The 14,279-nt window shown below is 41.7% G+C and overlaps 1 protein-coding gene across 3 annotated transcripts in view; it reads right to left on the reverse strand.

Annotated features, from left to right (window-relative positions):
• The window catches only part of LOC114590894 (rho GTPase-activating protein 7-like), a 107,432-nt gene that overhangs the window by 52,183 nt on the left and 40,970 nt on the right, over positions 1-14,279 (reverse strand). Inside the window, exon 1 of one of the 3 annotated variants that reach the window (XM_028717486.2) lies at positions 2,569-2,586. The exons of the other annotated variants lie outside the window; for them this stretch is intronic. The gene's annotated coding sequence lies outside the window, so the exon portion shown is untranslated. Of the gene's footprint in view, positions 1-2,568; positions 2,587-14,279 lie in introns of those variants that run through there. 3 annotated transcript variants of the gene reach the window in all.

The following is a 14,279-nucleotide window of genomic DNA, read 5'->3' on the forward strand; positions in this document are numbered from 1 at the left end:
CCGTCCCCCCAAAAAAGTCATTTGAACCTGTCATATTTACAAAGGAAAAGCTCCTGGATGTACCGTTCCAAAATATTGTCAGCGCTTATCTGGTTTTTAAAAGCTCATTTCCTTAAGGATCATGTTGAAGGAACATGAATATTGTTTGTTTTATCTAAGTAAGGATGCCAGGGGTCATGGCCAAATCTTATTATAAAACCACAGAAGAGGAGACATATCCATGTAAAACTGGTCATTTTAGAAAACTACATCAAATTTACAAAAGTATAATATGTGAATCACATATTTCTATAACTCTCTCCCCCTGCTCCCCGTTCCAATATTTTAAAGTAATATTTAGACCAAAGGTTTCCTGTTTTCTAGTGCAAAGAGTTATTTTAATCACGTTTCCATGGACTTTTCAATATTGTTTGGATGTTTCAAAACAAGTAAAAACTTGACTTGTCCTCCCTGAACATTCTGTGCTCCTCCACCTGGCAGCTGATCCTTATTTAGGTGCCAGCTTCAGCAGTAAATCCAGGAGATGCCAAAAGATGAATATTTTGTGCATTATACCCTCTTACAATATAGATGCATGATTGTGTTGTGTTTGGAAGCCATCAGGGTTTCGCACAGTATGTACTTTGTATGCCCCGCTTATTATCTGCACTTTGTGTTGAAATGTTCATTGGCCCATTAAACATCAATCAACATCGCTGATAAAATATCCCTCAAGAGTATTCCAAGTCACACTTATATGTGCACTCTCAATGATAAATTAGTTGCAACCAACACCTAGGATTTCCTGCTATTCCAACCTTGGAAATTATGTAGGTCCTCATTTGCAGAAGCTATCTTCTTTTAGAAAACTATGCTTTTGAATTATGGTGCTGGAGGAGACTCTTGAGAGTCCCATGGACTGCAAGAAGATCAAACCTATCCATTCTGAAGGAAATCAGCCCTGAGTGCTCACTGGAAGGACAGATCCTGAAGCTGAGGCTCCAATATTTTGGCCACCTCATGAGAAGAGAAGACTCCCTGGAAAAGACCCTGATGTTGGGAAAGATTGAGGGCACAAGGAGAAGGGGACGACACAGGATGAGATGGTTGACAGTGTTCTTGAAGCTACCAACGTGAGTTTTACCAAAATGCAGGAGATGGTGGAAGACAGGAGTGCCTGGCATGCTCTGGTCCATGTGGTCATGAAGAGTTGGACACGACTAAATAACAACAACAATCTTCTTTATATTTGACTTTCTTCAGTAATGTTTTATTTGATGCTTTAATATGCAGTAAACCACTTTGAGATTTTTTCCCCTTAAAAATTTAAAGCAGTAAGAAATGAAAGGAAGGAAGGAAGGAAGGAAGGAAGGAAGGAAGGAAGGAAGGAAGGAAGGAAGGAAGGATCTAGCCTTTCAAAGACACTGGGAAGTAAATCCAGCTCCTGGCTGGTATGTATTTGGTTCCTGCTGTCACTTGAAGCCATCTTGTATTTATAGTGGTAACAAGGAAGGCAACATCTTTCACTGTTTGCTTTTTATGTGGTTGTGTTATTTTCTTGCTCCCCATTGTATAGAAAGTCTATGTCGAATCTTTAGAAATGCAGAAATCCCAATAAAGGTATTGCTTCTGGACATCTGCCAGTACAGAACTCAAAATGTATTAGAAACATCTTTTAACATTCAAAAGAGATACCTCAACTGCATACTTAAATCCTCACACAACTTTACACTGGTATAAACACAGCAACCACCCTAACTAAAGGACTCAACACATTCACAATGATGTTGGGCCTACAAGTAAACTTTGCAAAATCTGAGGCTATGTGCTTCAACCCCCACACACCCTGCATACCCAAAAGAAATTCAACAACATCACAAAGATAAAACTCTGCCACACCAAATTCTGGTACCTAGGGGTTCAAATAACCAGAAACCTCAACAAAATATACCTCCACAATTACAAGCCTTTGTGGCAACAAATCAACAGAGACTGAAGCAGCACAACCAGATGCCTTCATCGGCCCAAGTTTCAACAAAACATGTCTGTCCTGTAGCAGTAATGTGACTCTCCAATGGTTTGACTTCAGCCCTGAAGGCACACTCTTCCATTGCCTGCTGAAACAGATGGATGCCAACAATTGCAAACTTCAAATGGTGTAATTTTTACTACAGGCTGGACTGGGGCTGTCTTGCTACAAAATTGTGTGTATGCATGAAGTCAGAAAAAAAGTTTATCCTGCCACCTGCAGCTGATTTTTTTGGGGTGGTGGTGGTGAAGAAGGCATTCATCTGGTTGTTCCCACAGCTCACAGCATAGTGCTGAGTGGACAGTCAGCTGGCAGGATGATGGTTTCTTTGGTTAAATCATTGTTGTAGTTTACGTCAAGCTCGGTAATTGAGTTAGAACAACACACTGGTTTCTGTTCCTATTTCTATTTTCAAGCAACTGTTTCTTCCAGTAGAACTGAAACCACAACAGAGTCTCTTATGCCAGTTGTACTTCTTCACCGTTATATCATACTTTTGGAGCACTCTGAAGTTAACAGGGAAAAATTGGGAGAGCTCAGATTACAACACTTCCACTTACCAAGTAATAACAAGTGGCCTCTCAATCCTCCCTTTGCTTCTTCCTCCCTTGGTGTACTATATGCTTCCCATCTCAAGCAGTGAAGTTCTACAGCATTTAGCACTGTGTTACACCACTGAACCTAGGGGCTTGCTAATCGGAAGGTCGCGGTTCAAATCCCCACGACGGGGTGAGCTCCCATTGCTCAGTCCCAGCTCCTGCCAATCTAGCAGTTTGAAAGCACGCCAAAAAAAGTGCAAGTAGATAAATAGGTAACACTTCAGCGGGAAGGTAAACGGCGTTTCTGTGTGCTGCTCTAGTTTCACCAGAAGCGGCTTAGTCATGCTGGCCACATGACCTGGAAAAACTGTCTGCGGACAAACATCAGCTCCCTTGGCCAGTAAAGCGAGATGAGAGCCACAACCCCAGAGTCGTTCGCAGGGGTCCTTTACCTTTACCTTTTTCCTTTGGAGAAGAGATACTTTGTAATATTAATTACAAAAATAGAAACCCAAGATAGTGGAAGAAAGCATACTTGTAAAGCAGGTGCAATAACTGCATCTCTCCCCCAGAGAACACACCTTCCTCCTCCTAGCCAGTCAGCAACATACTCTCCACATAATGCAAAATGAGGTAGGAATCAGATGAGCTATTCTTCTGCCTCTGTTCTGTACTGTCAGTTCTGATTTGCAGGGAGGAGAATCACATTATTAAATCCAGAAGCAGAAAACTGACATGTGGGGGGGTCATTGGGTTAGAACCTCTCTCCTCTCATCCAACATTCAAAACCACAACGTTGTTTCATTTTTGCTAGTCACAAAATTCAGACCCCACCATACAAGTAGGTTTATCTTTAAGGAAAGATATCCTAATCATTAGCTCCCATTGAGGAACAGTCAACCTCTCAGCCTTATTCACATGCAGACAGACTCCTTACAGCAGCCTTCATTTCAAACAAGAGCCTATGGCTATGTGTGAAATATTATGACACTAATTCAGAGTGGGGTTTTTTTAACAGGATAGCTACTAGCAGCTTGGTTTATGGCAAAACTACCCTCCACACCAGCAATCTGCTTTCAAAAGTCAACAAACCCCAAACTGAAATTCAGCCATCTGGAGCTCCTTACACCCATTCAGCTGCATCCTATGTATACCCATTTATCACAACCAAGATTCCTATTTTTAGAGATACCCACCCACAGTTATCTAGAAATAATGAAGTAATCAAGTAGGTTACACCAAACCCCAGATAATGCCCTTTCCTGGACCCCCCTCAAACTTCTGAAGATAATGGTGGAACTACCAAGAGGGCCTCCTCTGCCGATCTCAACACCTAAGAGGATCTTTATGGAATGCACAAAGGTTTATTCTTACCAATTTTGTATTACATCTGTTTTAAAACTACAGTAAGCAGAATACCTGCTAAATCTGAGGGTGTAAAAAACTAGTTATTTTATTAGCAGAACTGGGTACCTTGATAAATAATTGTGAGTTAACAGTATGAAACTTAAAGCCTGATAAGAAAGGAGGACTGCAAGAATCAGTGCTAGTGAAAATGCAGCAATGGTGGTTTCAAGAATTAAAAAAAAAAAAAGTTGTCCACATTGTCTATTCTCCTTTTAGTTCAGCATTCCAGGTTTTTTTAAATAAAAGCATGGCCATGTGAAGGCAAGAAGATTGTTATTTGCAGTTTCTAATCTCAGCTCTTGTATTTCAGTAGTGAATTGCAGTAGATGCTGCAACTTTGCTGCCCCCTTCTGGGGTAAGCACAGCACCTTTTCAACCCTCTCACTGTCACCTTTTAACAGAAAACAAACCTTTGCGCAGAATTCCAAAACGGTGGTCCAGGAAGAACCAATGCCAGTACAGCTTCATTGGCCAAGTTGTACATAGCATTTAAAAGAAAATCTGGAAGATCCTCACTTTCTCCAGGACCACAGGTACAAGTTCTGTTGCTATCCCATCTTATAATTCCATTCAAAGACTTATGCTTCCTGTTTGAAATCCAGGAACTCTAAAAGCTGTCTCTCAGCATCTAGGCACTAAGAAAACAAAATCGGGCAGACATTTACGTGTACTGTATTAAAAATGATATTAAGTTTAGCCACTGAAAACTCAGTAGACCTTCCTACTACTAGATAGTTTTGAATTTCTGACCGAGATTTTCACTTGTAGTAATCTGACACTTTATTTAATGCTCCAAGCATTATTAGACAAGCACCTATCACTTCAGGCCTTGAAAACCTTTGTTTACTGTATTACTGTAGCTTTTTTGTAATGATATTAATTGGACCTGAAACCTGTCATGCTCTTTTATTGTGGTTGTATTATAATTTTAAATGCCTACCGCTGGGCTTGATCATTGCTTAGAGATATTTGCCTGTTACTTTTAGTGTTACCATCTTACTTTTAAATTATGTGTTTGATTAAAATAAATTAAATCATGTTGTTATATATCTGTAAGGTGGCCAGATACAAATCACCAAAATAGGAGGGAATGGATTGTCGGGGGGGGGGGGGATGAAAAAGGAAGGTGAAGATTCGCATATGCTAATTTATGTGCGCAGATGCACATTCAGATAGGATTACTATAACTGAAGTAGTAATACAATACATCTCATCATAGCAGGGAAGACTCTGACCAGATTGCCTATGTACCTGCTTACTCTGCAGTTCAGGTGTTCACTGTTGATGGGCAACTTCAAGGCCCCTTGCTCTTCCTTCTTATGGTTCTTTATTTCCAAACTAAACTTGGACCAGACAGCCCTTGAAACAATCAACCCAACAAAATACCATTAGCACAAAACTCAGCTCCCCCCATCAGTCTGCATTTTTTCATTGTTTCTTCTCACTCACAGAAACAACTAGATGTTGTCACTGGTCAAAGTTATGCCTCTGGCTCCATTAATCTTCTCCTGTAGAGACTCCCAATCTCCCAAGGGTACACAGCCCTGCAAATCTTCCCCTTAGGCTTTAACTTATTTTTACAATAGCTTCACACAGTCATACTGACACTTCATTAAAAGGAGGCAGCAGGCAAGACGCTGTTCATTTATGCACATAGAAGGGGAAGTATTGGAGATGCTTTTTTTGCAGTATGCTGGAATTTTGCAAGGTGAAGGAGACACAAACTCAAAAGGACACTTTAAAATCACGTAAAAGGGCATTTTTAGTCTTCCTTTTAAATAAGTACACAAAACAATGATTTAAATAAACAAACGTCATGAAGTGTGCATTTTAACAGTAAATGACTGCAATTTAAATAAACTTTGAATTTAAAATGAAACTAAAAATGTGAAGAAACCCAAAATATTTTTAACAAAATCCCACTCTGGAACAGAGCTGTCTCCTGTGACTGGTTGAAAGTAGGTGACAGCAGGCCAGGGACTGCAAGAGGCTGCACCAATCTCATTCAGATCTAGGTTTAGCCATGCAGTAACTGTCTATATTGCCATACTTCTTTGCGTGCCATCCACGTGACTATATGGTTATGAAGGGACACATACATTCTGCTTGCTTTGAGGCTAGGGCCTGGTGAGAGAGTTGTGATGGCTGCCATAAGTTTTTGCACCATGCCGGAAATTACGAGCAACAACTGGTGAAGATGCACAAAGAATGAACATCCTAAATCGCTTATGGGTTGGAGATGGGGCTTTTCAGAAATGACTCACCACTGCTCAAATGCTCCATCTGCCCTGACCGTTGTAAATGGCTCTGATTTTTTTTTTTTTATGAATAGTAGCATATAAGATACAAGCAGTTGTTATATTAAACTTGCAAGGGGCTGGACTAGATGATCCTCAGGGCCCCTTCCAACCCTATGATTCTATGAAACAAACTCCTTTGATGGTTTGTGGGGAAACTACTTTGCCAGAAAGTTGTCTCTAGTACTAGAGAAGTATTAAACAGCTTTTAAGGAACAACATTGCATTTGTGGCTTCCACGTGCATACCATTCAAAGAAAATAAACTGAAAGAATACTGTACAACACTGAGTGCCGCTGGAGCATCAGATCTCCCTGCCCCTTCTTCACTTTTGCAACATATCCTCTCCTTCCAGCAGCCAAGGCAAGTGACAGGGATTGCTCAATTCAACTTTTACTGCACAGCAGGGAAGCTAAGTGATAGTTCCAGGATTGGTCTTCATCCAAACACTGCTACAGCTGGATTCTTTGCAGCGGCTGATGAAATTAGTTAGAAATTAATTTCCCCACTAGGTTGTACAAAGCCGCCTTGGAGAGTGCACCTTCAGACACTACTGCTCCTCCACAGTTTCAGACAATTCTCTCCCTCCCTCCTGCATGGAATCCTCATTTCAACTCCACCCTAAAGTTTCTTAGCCTTTCTACAGCTTCAGTTTTTCACAAATCAGATGGAAGTGGAATTAAAGACAGGAATCCCACACCTACACACCACTGAATATAACATTCTTTTCTTAAGCCTAGATACTTCTACAATGCAGTGAATGAGCCTGACAGAAAACTGGGAACCAGCACAAATATAGAGATTTGCCTGCTGCAACAGATGCTTAGATCAAGCAAGATATAATTGACATATTGGAAAAGAAAGAACCCTGAACAGTTCCACATTAAAGGCCTACTTAATGTCTACTCTTGCAGAACAATTGTATGTTTGGTAGAGGACATTCTGATTGTTGCTGCAGCAGGCTTTTGGTGTGTGTGCGGGACGTGGGGAATGCTAGACAAAAAATGTGTGTGCAATTTGTATTAAGAACCAAAATAGTAACAAACATTAGGAATGGAAAAATATGTAGGGATTTTTTTAAACTTCCCCGTGCTTCTATGTTTACAGAGGATAATAAAACACAGCTGTATATGTAAAGATTCACTGTCACCCTGCTGTAGAAACATTGCTTGTCACCTAGTTGATATTCCCATGGAATTCCATCTCAAAGCCTAGTATTTGCTATTGCTCATTCACTACCCCAACTAAAAAAAAAAAGGCTTTTCTCCAACCGATGGTGACACAGGGCTGTCATTGTGGGCTCACTTATAGAGATCCCTCCTATTGGAGCAAGGCCAACCCTATGAAAGTGAACAAACTGGACAACGTTTTGGGAGTTTAAACTTGGCCACAATGTTATTGATTCCAGATGTTGGTAGGATTTGGAATAGGCATTGGGTGTATACCACTCTCAGCTTCTTGGTGGAGGACTGAGGCATGATAGGTCCATCATGGGGTTGATGGGTCCACTGCAAGACACAGGTCTACACAAGTGGCCCTCCCAAGTCATTGCAGGAAGCTCTATGGCCCATCTGCTGCATGCCTTGGCTTTTGGACACATACTTCCAACTAGACCCCCTCTAACATGGTACCCCTGTGATTGAGCTATTTGGAGATGTTAGACTAAAGGATTCCACCTGATGTGTCATCCGTCTGTGCAAGCTTTGCAGCCTTTCACCAGAAGGGGAATGGTCCTCTCATTGACCACGATTTCCAAGTGGTAGCTCCAAGAATGTTCTGGAGATTTAATGGATTTATAGTGGTTCCTTTAGAAAAAAGTAAACACCATTTTTATATCAGTCACGAAATCCTTCTAAGAATAATCAGGAGCCCAAATAAGCATGTTCTGTTTGCCATCCTCCTGGGCTTTCATTTACCAGCCCAGCTTCTTGTCCCTTTGCTTCTGGCAAGGAACTGTACTAAAAGCACCTCAGTCTTATACTGCAGATACTTACATTCGCCTTTATTTTAACAATACATGAGAGATGTGCCTTCATTTCCCTTACAGTCGTCTAATGATGAAGGCAACTCCTTGGTGCTAGGTTACTAATCAGATTTGCACCAGCTTAGTTTAAGCAGCTCTGCAGCATCATGTGCTCCATAACTGTTAAGCAGGCCACTCAGATGCAGCTCCAAGTGTTCAGAATTTCACAGCATTTATCTGTGTTACATGTGAATGCCAACACTCTCCAGATTTCTCATCCAACTTTGCTGGAACTAACAAAGGCACAAGCCAGTTTTCAGTAATTATCTAAGGGATGCAGGTGGCGCTGTGGTCTAAACCACTGAGCCTCTTGGGCTTGCTGATCAGAAGGTTGGCGGTTCGAATCCCCGCAACACAGTGAGCTCCCATTGCTCTGTCCCAGCTCCTGCCAACCTAGCAATTCGAAAGCATGCCAGTGCAAGTAGATAACTAGGTACCGCTGTAGTGGGAAGGTAAACGGCGTTTCCGTGCGCTCTGGCACTCGTCACGGTCCTCCACGCACCAGTAGCGGTTTAGTCATGCTGGCTACATGACTCAGAAAACTGTTTGTGGACAAACGCCGGCTCCCTTGGCCTGAAAGCGAGATGAGCGCTGTAACCCCATAGTCGCCTTTGACTGGACTTAACCATCCAGGGGTCCTTCTTTAATTATCTATATGTTACTCCCCACCCCCAGGTTGAACCAATGAGTTAACCACAAAAAATAAATAAATCAAAAGGCAAAAGAGCATATCCAGGGTAGCTCTGACAGCGGCTTCACCCTTGCTTTAAGAAAGAAACAAAGAAATAACTTTTATGTTTCTTTATATCACTTTTTCAGGAAGGAGACTGATCCCACTTATAGGAACTCTTACATGTTCAAAGCAGGATAAATACCAGCTGTAGGACAGCTGTATGAATCTCTCTTCCTTCCTAACTGAGATTAACACAAGATGATTGTACTAGAGGACTAGATGATTCAAATGAACAAACCATAAAGCTCCTTAAAAGAAAAATATTTATAAAGCCAGTTCAAGTAACTTGGCCATTTGTTACTGTCATTGCCATTAAAGCTTTTATTTATCTTATGTGTGGAATGCTTTATTTTAGCTCCAAAATACTCTCACATCTCCCAACAGCTGAAGAAAAATGGTTATTTCATCAAAGATTAATTGTAGCTGTTGGGGAAGAGGCTACCTACACACATAGAAGAGTCAGGTATTTCTGCTCCCTCCCCCTTTAGGGGGCTAGAGATTACTTCCTGGAATCTGAAGCAGCGTGCCAACACACTGCTGCGCTTACTCAAAGCTCCAAATCCATTTTGGTCACAAATTAAGGAGACAAGCTTTGAATGATTCTAACGGCCAATGTCTTAATATGTTTTAAATTAGCGATTAAGGTCTTAACTTATATAATTTATCTTGCACTCTGGTCAGTGACTGAAATAAATCTATTATTTCATTTTGGTCACAGGAGTCCTCCTGTGCCAAAGTATTTAATGTTTTACCTAAATGTTGATTCATTATTATATAATTATATTAATTCATTATTATGTTGTTATTATGTTATTATATATTGGGGGGAGCATTTTCTTACCGCTGTAAAAAAGTGGCAGGTAGTGGTGGTGGTGGTGGTGGTTGTTAAATTTTATATACCACCCTTCATCACAACATCTCAAGGTGGCTCACAGAATACAATATAAAAATACAAATAAGTAATTAAAACAAAAACAACAAAACAATACCCCCCCTTCCCACAGACACATTTAAAGGCTGTAGAATATTAATCAGCCAAAGGCCTGGTTGAAGAGGAACGTTTTTTGCTTTGTTTGCCTTCTTCATTCCAAGCCTGCATTCTACTGGGGAAAAACAGAGAGAGGCATAGTTAGGGGGTCACTGGGTGTGTCTGTGGCTGAAGTACAATTTTTTGATGCAGGCCCCAGATCTCATGCTCTCTCCCCGATTTTTCTAAAACTTCCTTATAAAAAACCAACCACATTGCTTACAAGATGGCTGGGATAGTGCTGCTGAGACCGGGCCTTGGTGACCTCAGCCACTAAGAGGTTTGAGGTCATTTTTATCTGCCAGGCCTAGATTACAACAGAACATTGCAAACTGGCTTTTATATACGGTAAATCTATGGCATTTGAAGTTTTAGAGTGTACTGGAGGAGTTGGTTGGTAGAGGAGATGAGAAAGAACAGAGAATCCTCAATGACAGCAACAAGCAGGAATCAAGCAGGGGCAGAAAAAGGCCCATTAACAGTGCAATCTTAACCATGTCTACTTAGAAGTCAGTCCTACTGAATTCAATAGGTGTTGCTCCTACGTAAGTGGGGTTAGGATTGCAGACTAGGTGATGCAAATGCAACCATTTTTGGCTAATTATATACTGGTGTCTATAGTGAGAGGTGGAATGGTAGACAAAAAGTAATGTCTCTCATCATCAATTCAGCTTAAGTTTTTTAAAAAGGTTTTTTTATTTAATACTTTGTTCAAATTTTCCAACGGGTGCCTGAAGAAAAAACATTCGCATTATGTTCTTAGCATCCAGTCTCCCATAGCCATCTCATCAATCTGCTATTGGGAGAATCCTGAACACAGTCAAAAGAGCAGGCTTCTTGCAGTGGAATTATGGCAAGAGATCCTCCCTCCCCTGCTCTGGTGAGTGAATGAGGTGATAGCAAGGTTTTTAAATGTGTTTGATGATTAGCTCAAATTCAAATTGTGTGGAGATAGAGGATGCCCAGAGAACCACTCTGCATAATACTTTTATCAGTTTTCTTATCTCTGCTAATCAAATCAAGTAAGCAGAGATTCCAATTTAGTGGCTGGAGGAATAGAGCAAGCAACATGACCTTTTCCATCTGTCACTCTTGCAGTGTCAAAACTGAAGGTGAATAAAGGGACAGATGAGATTCCAAATGAATGCAGAAAGTGAGGAACAATGGAAATAACACATTCAAAAAATCAGACTGGAAGTAGGAACTGGTACTCAATACCACACTTTCTTGCAGCCAGGGCTGGCCCAAGAAATTTTGCCACCCAAGGCAAAAAATAAACTGGTGCTCCTCTGCAGGAATCATAGTTTGTTAAGGTTGATTCAACAAGCAGCAGCAAGAGCACTGTCACTGGCATCAGGAAATTCCCAGTGGTGGCAATGCTGGGGACCAGGGTGGCAGACGGGGCAGTGTCTGTGGTCCACACCCCTCACTGCCTCCTCTGCCCTGTGGCGGCCTCCATGGGGGCGTTGTGTCCTGAGGCAACTGGAGGCAGCCTGGGCTGTCGTCAGGCCCAGAGCCCTGCCCAGGTGGACAGCGGCAAGATCCTCACAGCGCTGAATCCACAGCCAAAGGAAGAGTGGCAAAAGCACATGAGGAGGTCCCTCTCTTTCTGACCCGCTGCCCCTCCCAGCCGTCATCAGTCTGCTGCTTGAGGCAACTGCCTCAGTGAGGCTAATGGGCCCTGGCTGCAGCCCATCCTGACAGCCACACACTCTCGTCATTTATATTTGCATCCTTCTATCATTGGAGGAGACATCTTGCTAGTTATTAATAATGTATGTTCACCTTAAGGAAAGTGGAGCTGGAGATATGCCACCATTCCCTAGATGTAAGTCCATGAATGTTCACCAGGATGATCCACAACCCCCAGGTTCCCAGCTTTAATTCTGTAAAAAGCAAGCCTGTGGGGTGGGATAACAGAATAAATAGGAAGCTGCTTTTTACAGAATCAGACCACTGGTCCACCTAGCTCAGCATTGCATTGCAGACAGACTGACAGCAGCTCTCCAGGTGGGTGTCTTGCTCAGCTCAACCTGGGGATGACACAGATTGAACGTGGGATCTTGGGCATGCAAAGCATATGTGCCTACCACCCTACCCCAAATAGATTAAAGTACAATCAACCAACCAACCAACCAACCAACCAACCAACCAACCAATAAATGATCAATATTGCAAAGGGAAGAGAGGGGATTATGGAAGAGGATCCTGGAAAATAGCTTTTCCATTCACTAGATTTAACCCTGGCAAGCATCAGTATCTACAAGTGCTTGAAACCTTTTCAAATACATGAGATTTTTAGACTACTCTGGATTATTCTTTGCCAGGCAAAGGAGATTCCTAACATTATCTCCCAGATGCACTAACTTTTCTGTTTAACTTACAAGAGCAATTAATTAATGTCTCATGTTCTAAATCTTGTCCCTATGATTATTATTTTTTATCCTACGTCTTTTACACCACAATCTGTATTACAGATTGTAGTTTTTCAGGGTTGCCATGTTTTGAAGAGCAAAAAAAAGGAAAAATTTGCCGACTTCTTCTATGGATTGCTATGACAACTCTACCCATGAAAAAGAGGACGTGTACTGGAAAAAGAGGACATATGGCAATATATCATACTTCACATATGGGGAACCAAAACTTAGAGTGACTGGCCTACCCAAAGCCACATACAGATGTTCCTGGCAAAGACTGATCTCCAGATTCCCCACTGCTAGCATATCTTTGCAACTGTGTCCATGTCTATGACACTTTGTTCTGCCTGCCTATGACTCTTAACATTTTTATGAGCCCAGACTCAGCAAAGAACATAAACAGCAGGCCTACTGGACATTACCAGGACAGACGGCAATAAGCAGACCGAGCCGTATAAGTAAACCTTTAGTATCACAATGTTCGAATTAAGGTTCCTTTAATGCATGTATGGGGACCTGTGGTCCTCCAGATGTTTTTGGACCAGAACACCCACCACGCCTAACAAAAGGCCATGCTGGATGAGACTGATGGGAGCTGGACTCCAACTACATTTGGAGGGCCATAGGCCTCTCATTTGCTTTAATCAATTCCAAAATCTCTAGGCGTTCAAAATTTACGAAACAGAACCAATCAGAATGGTGCCCTGAGCACCTCCACTATCCGTTAATACTCATGTTTTCAGACATAGTTAACCATTTCCTTGAAGGCACTACTTGTCCACCTGAACATGTAATAATTAAGCTTGAATACCTGGGTGGATGTCATTCATAGTAAGCAAAGAAAGCTGTCCCAAATAGGAGCAGTAGGGATCTCTTGGTTGACCAAGGCCTAGCCGACTCAAATCCCCCAGGCCCTCCCAACCTTAAATATTTTGAGTGTGGGGTTCAAGCAAGTCTCAAAGAATGCCCTTTCCCCACTCTAGGCTCCTACAGTCTTTAGTCTAAGAGTCCTTCTTTTACTATAAAGGTGTACCTCAAAATGCTAACCAATGCTTTTTCTTTGGTACAAACCCTACTAGTATGACTAACCTAGTTAAACAAGGCTGGCAATTAATACCATGCATGCTACTTGAACTGCTTTCAGAAAAAAAGACAGGATATAAATGTAATATAGAAATAAACAAATACCTATATTACACCAGGGCAAGTGAGTGAGAATGCAAAGACCAGATAGAGGACCACAGCCAAGAGCAGAGTAGACTTTGATAGCTTCAGGCTCTGCCCCCTCTCCTGCCCCACTGCTAGCAGACATGCTGACAGACAGGCAGCCACACAGAACCATACTTGCCCCATCCTGGTACAGGTGCAGTGCTCCCCCCCACAGTCCCTACTCACCTGGTTGAACTTGGGGCTAACAGGAAACAATATTCTCCTAACAACAGATCTGGTTAATTGCTAAGCAGTATTAAAAAGGTAAAGGTACCCCTGACCATTAGGTACAGTCGCGGATGACTCTGGGGTTAAGCTAAAAAGTCAAAACTTTGTTGCCAAAAAAGAGGTGTCCTCTGACCACAGCTGCACTATTTGAAAAGTGCTGTATTTAGAACACATTTCTAAAATGTTTCGCTTGGTATTACCAGATTTCCCCACTGAGTGTCAGGGTATCAACATGTCAGTCTGCACGCTATCACATAGATTTAAGGTTCAATAGTTATACATGCTCCATTTGGCATTAGAACATCAAAACATTGCATACTGCAGCAAACTGAACGTATATACAACCATTTCGTTCCAAGTGTTTTAGATTTCTTCTATGGCTTTTCATAAC

Source organism: Podarcis muralis, chromosome 2 (genome assembly GCF_964188315.1).
Source record: "Podarcis muralis chromosome 2, rPodMur119.hap1.1, whole genome shotgun sequence".
NCBI lineage: Eukaryota > Metazoa > Chordata > Lepidosauria > Squamata > Lacertidae > Podarcis > Podarcis muralis.